The 21074-nt window shown below is 37.4% G+C and overlaps 1 long non-coding RNA gene across 1 annotated transcript; it reads right to left on the bottom strand.

The window, feature by feature from the left end:
• Window positions 1-18878: 18878 nt before the first annotated feature.
• LOC131071552 (uncharacterized) lies at window positions 18879-19969 on the bottom strand. Its single transcript, XR_009112538.2, has 4 exons — window positions 19882-19969; window positions 19439-19770; window positions 19257-19331; window positions 18879-19061 (listed from the first exon to the last, which is right to left on the bottom strand). It is a non-coding gene; the product is annotated as an uncharacterized LOC131071552 (long non-coding RNA).
• Window positions 19970-21074: the final 1105 nt, after the last annotated feature.

Here is a 21074-nt window from a genome sequence, read left to right as displayed (position 1 = left end):
GGTGGGCGCCAATTAATGTGATGCTAAAAATGTGGTATATAGAAGGCATACACATATAATGAGACAATAAATTGTAATTGAAAAGCTTAATTAAAAATTAGATTAGAAATGCAAACCATAAGCCTTCCTTGAAATGTCCCATTTTCATCTATTCTTGAGGACCTTGAAGGTGTTGGATTGATGAGCTCTCAATGGAGCAATGACCTCCAAAGTGGCAACTGAAGAGTTGAGTAGCTATTTGATCATGATTGACTATGGAGATGATATGAAATGTATGATTTAAGAAACTAGATTAACATGCTATGATAAATCCAAAAGCTAATTGCTAGATAATTGATATCCAAATTGCCTATAGTAATGATGCTAAGAATATGAATGCAAGGGATCCTTATTGCTCCAAAATGGGGGATATTTATAGGAATTCCAAGGCCAAAGCTGAGGTGGCGAGAATCGACGGTCCTGATCTGATCTGAAGATATCAAGGGCCAAGATTGAGGAAGTTGGAGAAGAGGTTGGAGGAAGGGACACTTGTCATCTTTGTGGTGACAAGTGTCAAGGAGCCTTGCTCATGAGAGGGAAAGTGTCCAAGGGAGGAGACATGTGTCTCAAGGGGAGAATATCCACACCATAGGAGGTTAAGATAAGGAGGTTAGGATGTGCAAGATAGGATAGGGTTAGTTAAACCCAGTGTTAGATGGAATGAGTTAGGTTAGAGGGATGGTTAGGTTAGGTGGTTAGAAGTTAGGAGCCATGCGCTCATTTGAATTTAAAAATTAAAATGATTAGAAAAATGATAATTAATTTCAACAAACTTGAGTTTGCTAATCTTAATTAGGGATTAGAAGAATTGATTTATATGGGGGGACATTAATTAATTTAGAATTAATTAATCAAAGGGGGATATGAAATGAACTATATAAATAAATCATGTAGATTTATTTACTAGTAGATGAATAGAGAAATTAATTAAATTGCTTGTGAATTCAATTAATTGGGAAGGGGAATTAATCAAATAATTGCGTATTTAATTAACTATCTTCAGACCATTTTTAGGTGTATAAAGATCTTATTCATACTAATTTGTGTGTCCCTGCTAGAGTTAAAAGTTTTCATGGTGATAGATATTTCATGCTAATCATTGATGATTATTCTAGGATGATGTGGGTTACTTTTTTGAGAGAAAAATCCGAATCATTTGAAAAGTTTAAAATCTCTAAGGCTAAAGTGGAAATTGAGACGGGATTGAAGATTAAATGTTTGAGATCAGATCATGATGGAGAATTCACATCCGGTGAATTTAATAACTTTTGTGACAAACATGGTATAAGAAGGCAATTTTCTGCTCCTCGGACACCTCGGTAGCATGGAGTTGTGGAAAGGAAAAACAAAACTATCTTGGATGCTGCTAGAACAATAATGATGGAAGCAAGTCTACCTCATATCTACTAGAGAGAAGCAGTGAGTACAATGGTTTACACATTCAACGGAGTACATATCAAAGGAGAAACCGTTAAGACACCTTATGAATTATGGTTTGGCAATACACCTATAGTTAAGTATTTCAAAATTTTTGGTATTAAATGTTATATCAGGAGAGATGATACTATTGGGAAATTTGATCCTATAAGTGATGAAGGCATATTTCTTGGTTATTCTAATGAAAGCAAAGCATAGAGATGTTATAACAAGATATTTTAGAGAATTGTGAAGAGTGCTAATGTTAAAGTAGATGAGCTGAGAAAAAGTCGAATTAGAATTTATGAGAAGGAACCGACAGTGGAAATGATTATATCTAAACTAGTAGCACCTTTACCAGAACAAAGAGTTGAACCAGTTACTCTGACAACATCAGAGAATTCTACAGTAACTGAAGAACAAGGAAGAGGAACAGAGAGCCAGAAGACTCCTAGGTATGTGAGATTGAGTCATTCTAAAGATCAAATCTTTGGGGATAAGAGAAATGGAGTGACAACAAGAAGAAGATTGGAAAATAATGAGGTATGTTTAATTTCACAAGTTGAACCGGTATCAGTAATTGAGGCATGTAAAGATAATTTTTCGTTAAAATCTATGGAAGAAGAATTAGATTAGAATGAGAAAAATAACACATGGACTTTAGTTCCCCAACCTAAAAAATAAAAATGTTATTGGAACTAAATGGATTTTTTAGGAATAAATTGAATGAGGATGGTCAAGTTATAAGGAATAAGGCTATATTGGTTTGTAAAGGATATTCTCAGAAGGAAGGAATAGATTATGGAGAAACTTTTGCACCGGTAGCTAGGATTGAAGCTGTAAGATTATTTCTTGCCTATGCTGCTATAAAAACTACAAGGTTTATCAGATAGATGTTAAATGTGCATTCTTGAATGGGGATCTTGATGAGGAAGTTTATATTGAGCAACCTGATGGTTTTTCACTATCAGATGATGCTGATATGGTTTGCAGGTTAAGGAAAACTTTATATGGATTGAAACAAGCACCTAGAGCTTGGTATGCAAGGTTGGATAAATATCTTTTGAAGCTTGGTTTTACTAAGGGCAGTGCTGACAATAATTTATATTATAAAATCACTGATGATGATATACTGATTGTTGAAGTATTTTTTGATGACATTATTTTTGGAGGTGAAGATAAATTATGCATAGAATTTTGTAAGAACATGGAGAAAGAATTTGAGATGTCTATGATTGGTGAGATGAAATTTTTCATAGGTTTGCAGATTACTCAGACTCACAAAGGTATTTTTATGTGTCAAACTAAATATGCTAAGAAATTGTTGAAGAAATTCGGTATGAGAGATTCTAAACTGGTAAGTACATCTATGATTACAAGTGAGAAATTGACAAGGAAAGATGTTTCTGCACCGATTAATCCTAGAAGATATAAATCTATGATTGGAGGTCTACTTTATTTGAATCAGACTAGGCCTGATATTATGAATGTTGTTTGCATTGTTTCAAGATTTTAGAGTGATCCTAGAGAAAATCATGAGATGGCAGTGAAAAGGATTTTTAGATACTTGCAAGGTACATTAGAATGTGGTTTATGGTACCCTAAGGATGATAAATTTACTTTATGTGCATATACATATGTTGATTGGGATGGAGATGTTGATGACCAAAAAAGTACTTCCGGTGGAGCTTTCTTTCTTGGAAAGAAGTTGGTTTCATGGATCAACAAGAAATAGTCATGTACTTTTTTATCTATTGCTGAAGCTAAGTATGTTGCTATTGCTACTAATTGTACACAAGTTTTATGGATGAAGCAAATGTTGAAGGATATAAAGGTGGATTGTGATGCACCAGTAGTTATTCACTGTGATAACTCTGCTGCTATTGATATATCAAAGAATCTGGTATTTCACTCTAAGACAAAACACATATCTATCAAGTATAAGTTTTTGAAGGAGAAGGTGGAAGCAAATAAAGTTAAATTGGTTTATGTGAACACTAAAGAATAGATTGTAGATATTTTCACTAAACCTTTATCCAAGGAATCATTTGAGTACCTGAGAGATAGATTGGGGGTTTTTGCACCTTCGACAAAGACTTGTTTGATGCGGTTTGGCATCAGTCCGACATGCATTATCAAAGATACTATTAATTATGGCACTGATGTGGGATGCTACTGCTCAGGGGGAGTAGTCACCTTTGAGATTTAGAAGCTTATGTTTTTTCTTTGATATTTTTGTTAGATTTATGGCATTGATGTCAAAGGGGGAGAGATAGTGATGTGAAAAAGAAATTCAGAATTTTATAGAGAGTATTCAAAGGGGGAGAGTTATTGATATTTAGAGCTATATGCAGGAGGTTGTTGGCTATCTTCCACAAGGGGAGACTTGTTTGGCATTTCTTGGTACTTAGATTTTTTTCACATCTAGTGTTGCCATCAATGCCAAAGGGGGAGATTGTTGGCCATTTGGTGGAATTGACTATGTGTTGCATTGACGTTTTGTCATTGATGTCAACACTAGCTGATTGGATGCTTTACCGGCACCCTTCTGGTCCCGGTTGGTTGAGTGGTTTTTGGTTAACTTGGATCCGACATGATCCGGTTGACTTTAGTATAATCTGGTGATAGAATTGGCTTGTTCATGATGCGTATACTCACATTTGGTCAGTTGGTTTTGGTATAGTGATTGGATTCTATCATTCTTACTTAAAGATTGGTTTCTGGTTCCAACAAGGGTTTCATCGATAGAGCTTTTGGTGGAGATCTTTGATGCATTGTATAATTGGTGTTGGTGCAACTTCTGATGGAGTTTCAGGATGCTATTGGTGATCATGTTCGAGACTTGGATTTTGAGATCATTATTGAAGCGTGTGGACCTATACTTGGTCCCGATTGATCTGGGTTATGGACCGACATTGATGTAATGTGTGGATATGACCCATTGTTGTATTTTCGGGATGTCTTATGTGTTGGATATTATTTGTTTCGGTCTAAGGCTGACATGGTTTGTAATTATGTAATTGGTTTATTATCTGGTAGCTGACCTAATTGTTTATGGTCGAGGGTTGTATAAATAAGATGTAAGATCTCATTCTAGATCATCATGGTTATTGTAAGAGGTCATGGTCAAGGAATCTAATGTGCAAATAATGTAATATCACTCTGGCAGAGGAGTTGGTCGATCATTGGAGATCGAATTGGGTTTGTGTAAGAGGATTTAGTCCTCTGGTATTGAGCTTAACTAGAACTGTACTCAGGCATAGGAGATGCTATCTTTTGTAGTTCAACACTTCTCCGGATTGTAGTCTGGATTTGTACGTAGTCAGTGAGGCTCATTTTGTGATGAGCAGTGTGCTTTAGGTTGTTGGCCTACCTACAAGTGCATACCCCTTCATTGTAAATTCACATACTTACTGCAGAAGTATTATTTGACTGTGGGTAGGCTTGTCACCGTGGTTTTTCCCTTTACCGCACTAGTACATTCGGAGCTGATTTCTGACGACCGTTTGTCAGATTTTTGATGAATTTTTGTTGGAGTGTTGACAAAATCCACTGTCAAAAACTCAACATTGGATTGGTTGATGATTCCATGCCCGTCGAAAATTTGACAATCCAATGGACTCTGTCGACGGTCAAAGAAGTCGTCGGTCGAAAGCTTGGTATTTGTCGTAATTCTGACGATGATCATTTTTATTAAAAAAAACTAAAATTATCATCGATATAAAAGAGCCATCGAAGGAAGGAAATGCAGAAAGGACTCACCAAATATAATAACTTCATCGACAAAAGATATCGAAGAAAGCAGAGAGGGTATTCATCGACGGGAAAAGTTCTCGAGGAAATAATACTATCGGTGCAACATAAAAAGGACCCACCGAAAGGAGCGTTTTCATCGAAAGAATAATATCAATCAGACAAAAAGAAGCTACATCGATAAAAGATATTGATGAGGATATAGGTTTTGAGGAGGTTAAACTTCATCGACAAAAGATATCAAAGAAAGCAGAGAGAGTCTTCATCGATGGGAAAAGTTCTTGAGGAAATAATACTATCGGTGCAACATAAAAAGGACCCACCAAAAGGAGAGTTTTCATCAAAATAATAATATCGATCAGACAAAAGGAAGCTACATCGATAAAAGATATCGATGAGGATATAGGTTTCAAGGAGGTTAAAAGGCATGTTCTCGATATGCGTGGTTTTGCCGATGTAACTTTATCGGTGAAGAATGATAAGGGAAAATAAAGAAAAGCTTCGGTGAGATAATCGACTCATTCGTCGATAGGGCATAGTGATATCGATGGAAAAATAAAGGAGGACACCGAAGCCCAAGGTTTCTTCAACATAAGACCTAATGGATATCAGATATGTCTCGATGAGGAGATAGCCATACTGACTGAATACAGTATTTCGATGAAGGGAAAAAATACTTGATTGAAGTAATATTCGAAACAAAAGTATTGTTGATAGAAACAAAGAGATCAATGGATTAAAGAAACAAATGATTGAAAGACATATCCTCATCAAAATGATTATTGATTTCTGCAAAAATCATAAATAAATCCCAGGGAAGGTCACATCACCATTAAATTCAAATGTGTGCCCAAGTGACCGTTGTCCAAAGCGCCATTACTAATTGATTAAATACGCCATAAGTAGTGGATCAACCATCAAAGGGCACAACATTAAGGAATTCACAGGCGACAAACTGAAAGCAGGAATTGGGCGAATTCATAGATAAAGCTCACTAATTCCAAGTAAGTTGTTTGCACACATACCTCTTTTTCAAAATTCAAATGGAATCATCATCTAAAACTAATAAGACCAGAAAGGGAAAAGAACCTATCGCTACAGAAGAAAAACCTAAAAGACAGAAAAGGGAAGGGCGTTCTTTGGCCCAGGACCTGATTGACCAGTGCCCATCATCTAGTTTGAGGTCCAAGAAGATTAGAGCTGATGAGGAAGGCCTGGAGGACCGGTTTGAGGATCTTGGAGACATATGGGCAGAGTTGAGAGGGTATGAATTATTCATATATGGGTACAATAGAAGTGTTGCCCCTCAACCTATCAACAATTTATGGTGATTGAACTTAGGAAGGTTAGTTGTGGCTAATGTATTCATGAATGTGGAGCTCATGAAGGCATTGGCAAAGAATTATGACCATAAAACTAGGACCATATATAACTACATGGATGAGCCAATTCTTGCAATCACAAAGGAGGTTATTGACACCATGTTCAAGTTGGATTGGGGATTTGAAGAATTGATTGACCTCAAGAAGTTAACAAGTGAATATTTTAACCTAGAGAACATTTACAAAATGTGGAGACTCCCTATACATAGACCTAGGAATGCAGGGTCCTTAGTGCCACTAGGTCAAGATGACAAAGATCGCTATGATGTCAACTCTTTCCATCCATATTTCAAGTATACCTATTACTATGTTGCCCAAGTGCTAGGGATAAAATCCCATCCTTTGATGGATATTGTAGCCATGGTCATTTGTGCCGATTTGCAATCTAAGGACCCCCGCTTCTTTGATTTTTCTGCTTATTTGGTTGAGGTTTTGAATCATGGGTTAGAAAAGTTAAAGGGGGATGTCATCAATTTTCATTTCAAGCATTATTCCTTACTTATGCATATGCTATTGTATGTGGGCCAAGATGAAGGGTTATGGCCAGAAGAGTTATGTGTTAGGACATATGACAATGCTGGAATGAGAAAATCAGTGCAACTATGGGTTTCTTCATGGGACCAAAGGTATGTGAATAATCAATATTGGCATTTTGAGGAGTTCTTTGTCAAGCCATTATATAGACTATTGGGATGCCCGTGCGATCATGCCCTTGCACCAGAGGTTCAAAGATTCCTAAGACCAAAAGATTTTGCTGAAGATCCCTCAATTGAACACAATTGGGGAGATTGGTATTGTTTATCAGGCTACACACAAGTCAGGGTATACAAGTTCGAAGGGAGACCATACTTACTACCACTTACAGTCCCTAACAGAGTGGCTTGTCTGGAAATTGTGAGGCAACTGTCAATAGTGAGTATATAATATCTGACAAGCCATGGAAAACAATCAATTGTACCTGGGTTGTTAGTATTTTCAGATTTTATTGTGAAAAGTTCAAAGAGTTATGGCCTGCTGCAGACAAAATTGGATTATTATGGCATGGCTATGGGGGATCCAAGCCCCAATTTTGATCCTAAAGGATACATAAGGATAGCCCGGTCATCACAAAAGCTGAAGGCTGGAGAGCATAAATCTTACCTATTGGATGACCTCATGAAGAACATTGGCAGCGAAGAGGCCAGAGTGAAGCAAATAAAGTTTGAGAAAGAAATCCAAGCTTATAAATGGAAGCTTTATAGAAGGAAAATGGATGAGAACGTGCTACAAAAGATTGAAGACCACTTGGAGTTGGCCAAGAAACTTGTGGAGCATGAATTGGAAATACTTGAGGGAGTCCCACCTCATGTTTTTAGGGATTACATTGATACTATTAGGATTACAGAGCCTTTGACTCATATGTCTCCTTCTTCCACATTTGGCATCGTTCCATTCACTCCTCGAGAGGATTACCCCCCCAGTTATGTAGAGGATTACCCCCTGGTTATGCAGAGGATACACCGATAGACTTGGCAACAGGACAACTGAATGTCCGAGAAGTGGCTGACATCAGATTCCTGGAGCATGAGGATTTCATTGCTGATAGTGACTTCATTGCTTCCAAGGAGTTCACCACATTCCTCTATCAACATAAAGGATCTCAAATTAGGAATAACATGAGAAATAGTGAAGAAGAGTAGCAACTTCAAAAGTTACAAGAGGAGATGGATCTTGTGATGAGAGAAATGACACCTGAGAAGGGAAGACAGTTGCTTAAGGAAGTTGGTGTGCTATTATACTCTAGATGGGACATGAACTCTGCCTTGTTTGATGGATTCCTCAAGAAACAAGACCCAAGTAGGCAAATGATGCCAAAAGAGATTGATAAACTCTTTAGAGGATCAGGATATGATCCAGATCAGAAGGCTCTTCTACAATGGGCTATCTATCCCAAAGATAAAAGACCTATATTGGTTGATACAAAAGAAGCTTTTGGACATTTGATGGTGCAGCAGGTTGGAAAGACTGACCCTAGAACAATTGCCAAACTAAATTTGGATGTCGCTAAACTGAACCAAAATTAGATAGAGTTTCTGGTCCGAGAAAAATGTACATACAAAAGCTTATATGAGAAAACCGATGAAGAAAAACAGAGGCTCCAAGCAAGATTGCTTCAGATTGATACAAGTACCAGTCAAACAGGGATGACATACGGTGTTGACAGAGATGCCATGGATGCCTTGATAGATGCTATGTATTGGAGGAACAGGGCCAAAAAGACATCTTGGCAACTAAAAAAGGAACAACAAAAGATGGATAAGTTAGTTCTCGAGGTCGTTGACCATAGATTCAAAAGTATGATGCAGGTTGCAGAAATCTATTGGAAGACATACACTGGAACAATCAAAGCTATGAAAGAGCATGAAAGGCTCAGGTCTCGGTTGGAAGGATTGATGAATGACAATAGTCTGATGAATCCAGGTGAGAAAATTGAAGCCGAGGCTCACTTGAAGTCCCATGATGAATTGGCAAATCAATTAAGGAAAGAGAATTAGAGGCTGGATGATGGGAATACCCCTAGGGTGCCCTCTTTTTATATTAATGGTGAGTTAGTATCATTGGAACAGTGGAAACAAGATTTCAGTGATGAGAAGAATCGAGCAGTAGCAGAGTTGGATCGAGACAAAGATTTGTCACTTTGTGTTAACAATATTCTATCCAATCATTTCCAGATAGAAAGCGACATGAGGACACTAAACAATGACGTTCTAATGTATAAATATGATAAGTACATTGAACACATAGGAATGTTGAACTTGTTTATCTTCCAGTTTGTTAACAAAAGTGCTAATTAATAGTTATGTGCTGAAAAGCCACGATGCTTGGCGACAATGTATACCCTCATATAAATGAGAGAATTTTTGTAACAATAAGGATCATTAGAGAAGAAGTAGAATATAGCCTCGGGCTTACTGTTGTACCATTTTGTGAACATACATAATATAATTAGTCCTCTTTCCTTTGTGTATATGCTGTGGATTACTGCATCTTTCTATAGGTAGTTGCTTGTGATATTATCTAAAGGAGATAAGGTTACTTGTGTTCTTCCAGTAAAACTCTGTGTTTCATATTGTGGATTTGAATAAAAGATTTACTTGTGAATATAGTTTTGTATATAGTGCGTATGCATATTATCTCAACCATGGTGTGCCTACATATGTATATAGTTTTGTTTATAGGTGGAAAGCCTGAGGTTCAATGTCAAACTTGGTTGCTCTAATACCATATGTAATATTCCATTAATTTACTTAAAGAAAATAAATTGTGATCTATATTAAGATAAAAAAATTGAGCATTTAAAAATAAAACATAACTACTTCAATTAAAGGAGAAAACTAACTAAATGTTCTTCAACATAATAAGAATCTAACTAATTTATCTAAAAGGAAGGTAATCTTTTAACGATAAAAAACACTGAACAAATATTATTAAGCTAATCAATATGAGAAAGGAATTCAAATGGCAAGTTTCATTTTTGAGGGAAGAGATAAAGGTTCAGAGGTTACTATTATCACTATTTAAAAAATGGGTATTCTTTTCCATAATTGGCTAAGTCTATGAAATTATTGGGTCTGGTATGGCCTTGTGACTTCTATTGCTTTGGGTCCTAAAGAGGGTTTAGGGTTTAGGTTTAATCACTTTCAAAATGTCTGAGAAAAAACCCTTATAATTCTATTTCCGTGTTACTTTATTCACTTAAGTAATGGGTCCTTTTGTCATGCAAAGTGTTCCCCCCATTGTTTTTTACCTAGGTGGTCCTTTTAAATGTTTTAATTTTTATTCGCCTTTAAATTGCCTTTTCTAATGACTGTCGGGTCTTGTAATTGTCGTGCAACTCTCAGTCAATCGGATGGCCCGCATGGATTTGCAAACTCAACATGCCCGAAAGTTACCTATTTTGTAGTAGCGAAAAGGTTTGGCGGGACCCAGTGATAAGAACTTCTTTCTTGGCTAAAAGCATTCTATCGAAGTATCTAAGATTCAAACATTATCGATGAGACCCAGTGATGTCTCATCGATATAAAAGGGGCATCAAAGAAAGAAAACGTCGATGAACTTCAGAAAGGACTCATCGAAGATAGTAACTCCATCGATAAAAGATATTGAGGAAAGTGGAGATGGTTCTCATCGACAACAAAAGGTCTTCGAGGATATAACACTATCGATGCAAAAAGACTCACTGAAAGGGATGGTCCCACCAACAAAAGGTATCAAAGAAAGTAGAGGTGGCCCCCACCGATGAGAAAAGGCTTTCGAAGAAACAATATCATCGATGCAAGATAAAGAAGATTCACCAAAAGAAGCATTCTCATCGAAAAAGTGATATCGATAAAACAGAAGAAAACTACATCGATGAATGATATCGATAAGGATATGAGTTTCGATGGGAGGACAAAAGAAGTCACCGAAGTCCAAAGTCTCTTCGACATGAAACCCGACGGACAACAAAAAGATTTCGATGAGAATGAGTTTCGAGGAGACTAAAAGGCATGTCTTCGATACACATGGTTTCATCGATAGAAGCCATCTCTCTTTGGAAGAAATCATCATTTTCATTGATACCGTAATAACCCATAAGTTATTGAACAAGTCTAAAAGCATTCTATCGAAGTATCTAAGATTCGAACAGTATCGATGAGACCCAGCGATGTCTCATCGATATAAAAAGGGCATCGAAGAAAGCAAACGCTAATGAAATTCAGAAAGGACTCATCGAAGACAGTAACTCCATCGATAAAAGATATTGAGGAAAGTGGAGATGGTTTGCATCGACAAGAAAAGGTCTTCAAGGATATAACACTATCGATGCAAAAAGACTCACCGAAAGGGATGGTCCTATTATCACTATTTTAAAAATGGATGTTCTCAATCCATAAATGGGGTTTTTTGAAAATTTTGTGTCTGGTACGCCTGTGTTCTTTCAATTTGTTTTAAATCCTAAGGGGTTCAGGGTTTAGGTTTTAAGTCACTTCAAAACCTGAGAAAAGCCCTTTTGGTTTCTAATTTGGCATTACTTTATTCACTTAAGCGATGCGTCCATTTATCATAAAAGTGTTCTCCCCTTGTCATTTACCTAGGAAGTCCCTTTAAATATTTTATTCTTGTTGGCTTTTAATCTGCATTTTCTAATGTCCGTCGGGCCTTATAAGTATCATGCGATTTTCTATTGATCTGACGGCCTGCGTTGATTCACGACCAAAAAGTGCTCGAAACCTAGTTTTCGCAAAGTAGTGAAAGGCGAAGGTGGACCTGGCATATAGGTTTGGACCAAAGCTAAACACCGATCAAGTTTCATCTGATCAGACGAACAATGTGGTTTCGTGAGATCAAGCTGAACGTGTTTTAACCTTTGCGAAGTGGTGAAAGGGTTTGGCGGGTCCCAGAGATAAGCAGTCTTCTTTGGTTAAAGAATGATCAGGTTGGAAAAAGATCAAAGGCTCATGTTGATTCACGGCCGCAAGCCAAATGAAGTATAATGTTCGCGAAGTCGCGAAAGACAGGTGGAATTCACACGGAGGTGTGACGTGGCATAATAGCTACCGCTTTTTGTAGAGCTTGATAGCAATGTGTCGAATGCCACATGGCTCTAAAAGTGGTTGAGGGCCCGCCTAAGGTCAGCAATTATGTGGGAATAGTAAAAGGGAACATGCGGCGGATTAAGGGTGGAAACAAAAGGAGTTTCTAGGACTAATGGCCGACTGCAATGTGGCGTTTATTAACCAAAGAACAAGTGGGGTAAGTAGTTCCCAGGTAAAGGACCCACTTAAAAGGCATTCATCTCAAGATTGATCCAACACTTCTCGTTGTTTCGTGGCCCTAAGATGCCCGCAGCTGAACCTCAGTGAAATGGCGAAAACCGTTAGCCGTCAAGGTGAGGCACGGTTAATTAAACGGATTGACGGTCCCAGTTGGAGTTAAAGGCCGGGTGATTTGAGTTTGATCTAACGCTTGGCATGGCCTTGCGAAGGAAAAGTGAACGACTATTAAAGTACGCGAAGTGGCGAAAAGGAGGTAGGGCTCGACACTAAAGAAAAGAGATCAAACGGAGATAAAGGCGATGCAAGTTCTCATGATCCAATGACCAACGTTGTTTCGTGAAAGAAAAGAGAATGGATTTTATGTTCTACGAAATAGCAAAAGAGAGAAACACAGGAAAGACTTAGAGGAATTATGACCCGTTGGAGCCAGTTTTGAATTCGATTTGGCTAATTCAATTCTAAAAAGAAAGCTGAAGCATGCAGAGTTAATTTCTAAAACTTAAATGCCAACTTGTCCTTTTTGAGTTCGCATCAACTTGATTGCTAAGTATTGTTTCATCGAAGTTTGTTGCAGGGCGAATTGTTGCAGAGCGATTTTCTTTAGGCGAATAAACAGGTTTCTTTTGCTTTTCTTGATAACTCTTGGTTTGTTCTCAAATACTGCTGTGTGAATTACTTCATTAGAGGTCTGTGCTAGTTGCTAGTGGTATAATTGTTCGACCAGAATGGCACCCAAAAGAGAATTGATGGGGAAGGTGAATTACTAGGACCGAAATATCTGTGATGATTTTTTAGAGCAATTAACCATGTCCACCAATGTTGGGGCTAAGGCCAAAGAGCTAGTACCTAAGAACCCTCGTCTAAAAATTGGAGATGGCCTTTATGATAAGGGTAATTGGTTGAGGGACCCTGAAATAGGATTGTTAGGCTTAGGACTCTTCAAAGTTGGTTTTGGGCAGAGGAATTCCCCAACTCTTTTGAATGGCATATGGGAGCAGGATGTAGGAAAGCTTGTGGTCCTAGGTGTTTTTATGGATGTAGATCTGTTAGCCTTGATTGCATAGAATTATGGCTGTGTGGCAAGACGCATCAAGAACATAAAGGGATCAGTCTTGATTGAGATAAATGAAGATGAATTCAGGAAAGTGTTTAAACTCGGTGAGTCCTCCAATTTGCTAGAACCTATTGACTTTGAGTCGTTAGCCTAGGTTTACAACACACAAAGGGATCATCTTAGAAGTGGCCCATTGAAAGAATTCTTTGTAAAGATAGGGGGGTTAATAGTTGTAGGCCCCAGCACAATGGAACCATTCTCTCTCAACCTATTCACTCTGAGAGCTAAGGGTATGCATTGGGCATTATGCCAGATTTTTGGAGAGGATGCTGAAAAGAATATGCCAACCCATTATATGTTAATGATTGCACAAATTCTAAACCCCTCCCTAGCAATAACATTTGATTATGCCTCATACCTTGCTGATGCAATTCATAAAGGGCTAGTAGGAATAAAAAATGGTAAGGTGGATAAGCCATTTGGATGGTAATCCATGTTAATTTATATGTTTCTGTTCAAAGGGGCTGATTATTTTGGAAAGGAGATGGACCTGATTAAGGTCAAGGATAAAGAGGAGATGCCAGTGCAATTGTGGAGTACTGTTCTATCTTGGGATAGAGAAGATGCAAGTTATTTAAAGTTTGATAGATGCTTTACATCTAAAATTAGGATTCTTCTATGCAGAGAAAACCCTAGAATTCCTAAGGCTCTTTTGGAGTTTCTCAGACCAAAGGAGTTTGTAGAGGATATCAAGATTGTTCACAATTGGGGAGACATATATTTGTACCCTGTGTCTACTATTTTTAGAGTGTTTGGATTTAGAGGCACCCCCTTTTTACTACCCTATCAGGTCCCATTGAAGATAGGGATTGCAGAAGTCCTGAGACAAATTGGGGGAGTACAAGAAGTAGAGCTAACCAATAGAGATAAAGGGACTATTTTCCCAACTATTACCATGGCTCACCAGTTTGTGATCACTAAGGGTGGATGGAGATTTTTTGAAGAATTCTTTAAGCCATATAGGCTGTCTACTGCAGTGTCAAGATGTGCAGACCCTGAGGATTTTTTCAATGGCATGTTTAGAAAAAGAGTAGTGTGCAGAGGTAGGCCACATCAATTTCAGTTCCCAGAAGATTTGATTAGAAATGAATTCAGCTGAGATGAGCAAGAATTGAGGAAGGAGAAGTGGGTGGCCTATAAGAAAGCCCTTGATTTTATCCATCAATTTGACACTGGCTATGACCCCCTTTCTAGCTTCAATCCGTTTGAGGAGAAAATAAAATTCGTGATTCTTTATTTTGAAGATCTCATGCAAACCTTAAAAGAAAAGAGGGAGGCCATAATGCAAAATGAGCCTGATAAGGCTAAGATGGTATTGGCTAAGCCTGCCTTTGCTAGAGATATCCCACCTGGTGACTATGTAATGCACAGAAGGTCAAAGTACACTATGATAATGCCAGTGATAGGTGAGCCTTCCACTTCAAAAGGGAAGAGGAAAATTGAAGATGTCATTGACATCTAGGATTCCCCTAAGAAGCAGAGAGTGGGAAAGGAAATTGAAACTGATGAGCCTCAATATTCTCCATCTTAGTCTCCTATCCACATTGGAGATGAACAAGTTGTGGCTGAACAATTATTGCAGTTAGGGAGACTCGGTGAGATTGCCTATACCTATGAGGAGACCCAAGAGGGGATGCTCGAAGAGCCACCTAATGATGAAATGGATTTGACTAATGGTGAGTTAAAGGGCCAAGATTTGTTAAGCAAGCTAGTGAAGAATTCCTAGCTGATAGTAATTTTGTCACATCAAGAGCTTTTATACAGTTTCTATGGAAGCAAAATATTGATCAATTCAAGACTAGATGTGAACAGAGGAAAAGTGAACAACCTCTTAAAAATACAACTCAGGTAGAAGAAGAGGTTAAGCAAGAAATGATGGAGGAGTTCAAAGTAATCACCCCTGAGAAAGGAAGAGAAATGGTAGCAAAGGTTGGTGTGTTGATTCTCCCTGAATGGGATATAGCTGATGCCTTAGTGCTTGATGCAGTGAGAAAAGAAACAAAGCCTATGGAAGGAGTGACATTCAACAAGGATAATGTTGCTCTTGTCATATGGTCTTTAAAGAAGGATGAAAACAAAAGAAGGAAGGATGCATCAGATTCTAGCCTCTTAAGAGGCATGATAGTTAAAAGAGTCCAAGACACAGGGGTAGTGGAAGCTGCAAGCACAGTCCTAGAGACTGCAAAATTTAGTGGTAGAGAAAGAGGCACACAAAAAGGCTAATCTCCAATTGAAGTTGGAGACTATTTTAAAAGCTTACAATGATGCTAAAGAATGAATAGCCAACAGAGACAACATAATTGCTAGACTCTAGAGTCAACTGGCAGGTCAATATCATTCTGGTGAATCTTCTACACTCATCATAGCCTCCTCTCCAGCAAGACCCCCTCCTACTAGTCCCATCATTGAATATCCCCCTTCTCCTATGCCTTCTAGTTCCCAATTACCTGAAAATGTCCAACATGAGTTGGAAAAATTGAAACAAGCTCAGACATTGTATGCAAACAAATATTAGGAGAAGGTGAAAGCCACCATCTTAAAGTTTGCTGACTCAATCAAAACCTCCAATTTATACATAAATACGAAGAGGATTCTTGAGATTTTGATCAAATTTAGAGAAGAAGAAGCCACTTTGGAACCAATCCTGAATAAGTGGGTGCCTAGAGGTAAAGAGTTAGAGCTCATGTGTTCTTCCCATGCAGATGCAAAAGAGAATGACAATCTAAGGTCCACATGTGATTTTATAAAAGAGATGAATATTCTTTCAGTGGAAGGAGCAGGTATAAAAAGAAAAGCCAAACTTTATAGGAAAGAATATTCAAATCATAAATTTGAAATGTTTCCAGGAGGTTTCATTGGTCTTGTCCAACTAAAGGAAGAGAAGACTTGGTTAAAGGAGGTGGACCACAATTTGTCCCTAAGGATCAATCAGATTATTAGTACTGATGACACATCCTTATTTGTCCAAACAATTGAGGAAATTGAAAAAGTGAAATCTCATTATGGTTTCATAGAAATAGAGATTGGGCATGTACAAGTCACTTGGAAGGGGCTAGAAGATATGAAACAAAAGATTGCTAGTTTTGCTTGGCCTAGTGATGATGTGTATCAGGAGTGGAGAGATAAGTATATGGGACAGAAAGAAGATGCTCGGGAGAAGTTATAGGGGGTTGCAACAGAACAACAAGTAGAGGAAGCTGCAGATGCTGAAAAGGACTTATAATCGCTTCTTGAAAACGATCGGTTGTTTGTAACAAAATTTCTTTTGAAGGGTCCAAAGCTTGTATGCATCCATACTATTATAAATGGATACCAAGACTCCTAAAAAAATGATCGCAAGTAATTGTAAGAAAACACTGCAGAAATTTATCTGAGCTTTTTTCTAGTCTTATGGAGAATACTCTGAGTTTTGTAATATTTTCTCAAAATTAATATCAATATACAGACTATCAACTTTCGAGCCTAAATTTTGTGTTGTCTTCTGGTCTACTTGCAAATATTTACTATTTTCAATATGAGTAATCTAGGGTTATTCATTTTAGTATGGATTGTAAGGCAATCTTAAATAGAGGCGTTTCTTAGCTTTTCTTTCCAGGAGGGAAATTAAATATGCATGAAGCATTTCTATCAGTAAATTCCTTGAGGGAGATTTTGAATTTGATGAATGTAGTCTAGTTTGATAAGGGTAAATTCTTATGTATGTCAAGCATATGTGGGGTTTTATAGAAGCCGAGGTGATGGGATGTGTGGAGATATTTGTTTGTGGGAGTATTGCTTAAACTTAGATGACTTTGTGGCCTGGATAAGGCACTGGTATAAATTGTAGTTGTCCTTTTACATGTCTTGTAGGTCAACATTGAAACATGAGTATTAATGCAGTCCTTGACCAAGTATGCATATAAGAAACATCTAGTTCTATTAAGGCACAAGCATCAAAGTCAGAGGTTATGACAACTAGTGAAAAACATCAAGAACAAAAAGTTTAGTCTCAAGCATTAGGAGTTGTAATAAAAAAACTTACAAGGATGAGGCATATTCATAACTTTTGCAGTCCTGCCTTGGATATCAACACTAGAAGCAACTAATATTGTTCGTGTATAGACAATACAATATGGGAGTTCTTTATACCCAACAACTTGTGGTGTTTTTATTTGTGTTGGCTCTGTTGGACCCTGCAATTAAGATTCAATATACATTATTCAATAAGATTAACTGTGCAACATAATGAAATATTGAAAAGTGTGTTACCTTGTTGAGCTTTGCTTGGTTTCGAGAATAGTTTAATATTCTCTACTTAACAGGGCCAACCATGTGAAGGTGGAAGCTCATTTTGTTAGGAATCCCACAGATACTGAGAGGGGGGCTGAATCAGTATCTAACCGGTAATTAGAATTTCTTAACTTAAAACATGCAGAACATATTATAACAGAGTACCGGTATGCAAGAAATAATGCAATAAATAGAATCAAGAACATCCACATGAAAAGCACACCATAACACAAGGATTTAATGAGGAAACCCGGTGTGGGAAAAACCTCGGTGGGATTTGTGACCCACAATATTCACTCACTGGCCAATAAGAGAATATTACTTACAATAGGGGCTTGCACATGCAGGAAGGCCAACTGCCTAGAGCTCACTGCTCAATGGGAAGTCTCACTGACTTACAATGTGGATTATACAAATCCAATATCTTGTACTGCTTTATAATAGCATCTATAATGCCAGATCCAGTACCAGTTGCTGCTCTACTTCTTACATAAACCTTTTAGCCTATATTTCGCATAATAGGTCTGCCTTATATTTTTTCTTTTTCTTCCTTCGCTTACCAAATGTCTACAATGATCTCTTTTATATATGAGTCATTTTACAATTTTCCTAGTCGGCTTACAAGGTTTTTACAATAATAAACAAAATATAATATAACAAAATCTTGTCGACTTTTGTGCCAGTATAATTCCTTTCTTTGTGTCGGTGCTGGTGTCTTGAGTGTGATCTGTTGATGCCGGTGCACTATCTTGTTGGTGTAATGCCTTGCCGGTGCCATAGGATTGCAAGGTTGTCATCAATGACAAAACCTTCAATCACCTACAATGTCTCATTGGAGTGTGCATATGCCAACACATTTGGCCCCTCCCCCCCCCCAACATCACTCTAAATTCCCCGTTAACATCTTGTAACATTCATTCAATAATTCTTTCTACCATTAATAAAATATAGCATTCATTCATTAATATCACATAATGTTCATTAACACATAACATTGATTAACATTAATTAACATGAAACATTCATCAATATTAATTAACACATATCATCCATAACCATTAATTAGCACATAATTACATTCACTAACACATAAAAATCAGTCATTATCAAATAAGTTAGATTACAATCATTTCTTTCTTTGTTTTTTCTTTGAAGCGATGAAAAGACTAAGTGGAACATTGGTGTCTTCATCATTTCCCCCCTCTGCAGATGTTCCGCCAACTGCTCATGATCTCAATGTATGCCTAGTCCTATACTGAGGACGAGGATACTAAAGCGAAGGGGGGTCCTCTGCAATAAAAAAGAAATGGGTTAAATTCAAAAAAAAAATTATTATTGTTACAAGTATTTCGGTTAATTTAGAGAACATAATTGTTGTGCTCTTTACCTGATGGGGCCACATCATTTTGTGTAGCCTCAACCTCAACATGCTGAACACCAATTGCAATTATATTTGTTTAAAGCAATAACAATGGTCCTCTTTACCTGAGTGGGGAACATCACGTTCTTGAGGTTGTGTACCCAGATCATGCTCCACTTGCTCACCACCAACTACATGCTCTAAAATATTAACAAGAAAGGTTACATTAATTACTACTCTAATTACAAATTAAGATGTTTAATTGTATTAATAGCTAAATAAATAAATTTGAATAGCAAATGAACACCTCCACTACTGGGATGCACATCCAGACCTTCATGTGCAGGTGGTGTTTCACAATTAGTAGGCTGCATTCCAATGACATGCACATTGTTATCATTGCTTGCTTATTTAAAACAAATATAGTCACTTTATGTTGGAACTCAACATCAATTAGATTATTGGTAAAGTATTCAATTTGAAACAACTTCCATTTAGCATATTTTCCTGTGTGACGGATGCACTCGAATGTTGTGTATGCCCACTCAATTCTCGTAGCTGATCAACCACAACTGAATAGCCTTGCGGGTAGGCAATTCTCTTGTCATCTTCTGTGGGCACTCTATTAAATTTAGAGCCCTGCATTTTTGCTTGGTACCGTGAATTTTGCTTGCATTGTTTGATAAAAAAAAAACGTTTGTAATTTATTAATATTTTGAGACAATATGGGAGTTTACATGAGATACTTACAATTCGTGTTGCAAATTCCATGTAACCACCAAAGACGAGTTTGTGTTGCCCGTGCTTTTCTTGCCTTGCCTTGGTTGCCTTTGACGTGTCACTCAGTCTATAAAAAGTTTGAAATATGTTAGATTATATAAATATAAAGAGTAATTAATTAGTACATAATTACATTCTTAATAGTATCCCGTACCTTCTTCTGGCGTGTATTGGTGTATTTCCTTTTTTCCTTTCAATTCTCTCCTTGGCATCCAAAATCAGGTCCTTCCACTCCCTCTCTGGAATCATGGGGGAATGCTCATACTTTAGGTTCCTCTCCAAATGGGTCCTGTATTGGTCCCTCACATACTTTAGATATGTGCCAACTTTTTCAAGGAGCTTGATTTTGTCAAAGGTGTCATTTCCAAACCACTCAACCATTTGGTTTATCAATTCATCTTTTAACCTTTTTTCTTGGTCATTCCACCTTTTAAAGCAAAAACAAACCTGTTAGATTCAGAAATGAACTGAAGCTACATTTATTACACTTCAAGAAATGGATCAAAGGAAAAGTATTCTAGCAATGATATGAAATCAAAAGTGGATAAGGGTTAGTTCACATATGATGTACCACCTTGTACGTATGGTGGGCCCAAATATCTGCAATGCAATGTCACTAAGATGTTTATAGAAAATATCATTGCTTGCAAAAAATTCATGGGATCATTAGTCCAAAATGAGTGATCATAAAGTAAATTACAATTAGAGTATATATAATAATAATTTTAAAGTACCTGGAACCTTTTGTATCTTTAAGGGAAGCATTTCTTCGTCGCTCACCACGAATGTGGCCTGCAATGTTCCCATACTAGCAATACGAGAAGATCTAGGAAACGATGCTATGTTATCAGTATTAGTCGCTTGTGGCACATCCTCATGTGCATCTCCTCCTGCAAAAAATGAATCCACTATGAAATGGCATTAGAATTCAAGAAAGAACGCTTGAAGGGAAATAAACACATGACAAAAGATAGAGCAAAAGAGGGATCTACCAATAGTGGGCGGGCCAATATGACGTGCACTAGAGGATGTCTGCATGCTACATGTTGCCGACATTGTAGTCAGCAATATAGGTGAGGTTGACCTCTGATGAGGCGGCGTCAGTATTTGCACAATAACATTGACAACACCTAAAGAATAATACATTAAATATATCAAACATT

The sequence above is a fragment of the Cryptomeria japonica genome, chromosome 11 (assembly GCF_030272615.1).
Source record: "Cryptomeria japonica chromosome 11, Sugi_1.0, whole genome shotgun sequence".
Lineage (NCBI taxonomy): Eukaryota > Viridiplantae > Streptophyta > Pinopsida > Cupressales > Cupressaceae > Cryptomeria > Cryptomeria japonica.
This window is presented reverse-complemented; position numbering and strand designations above follow the sequence as displayed.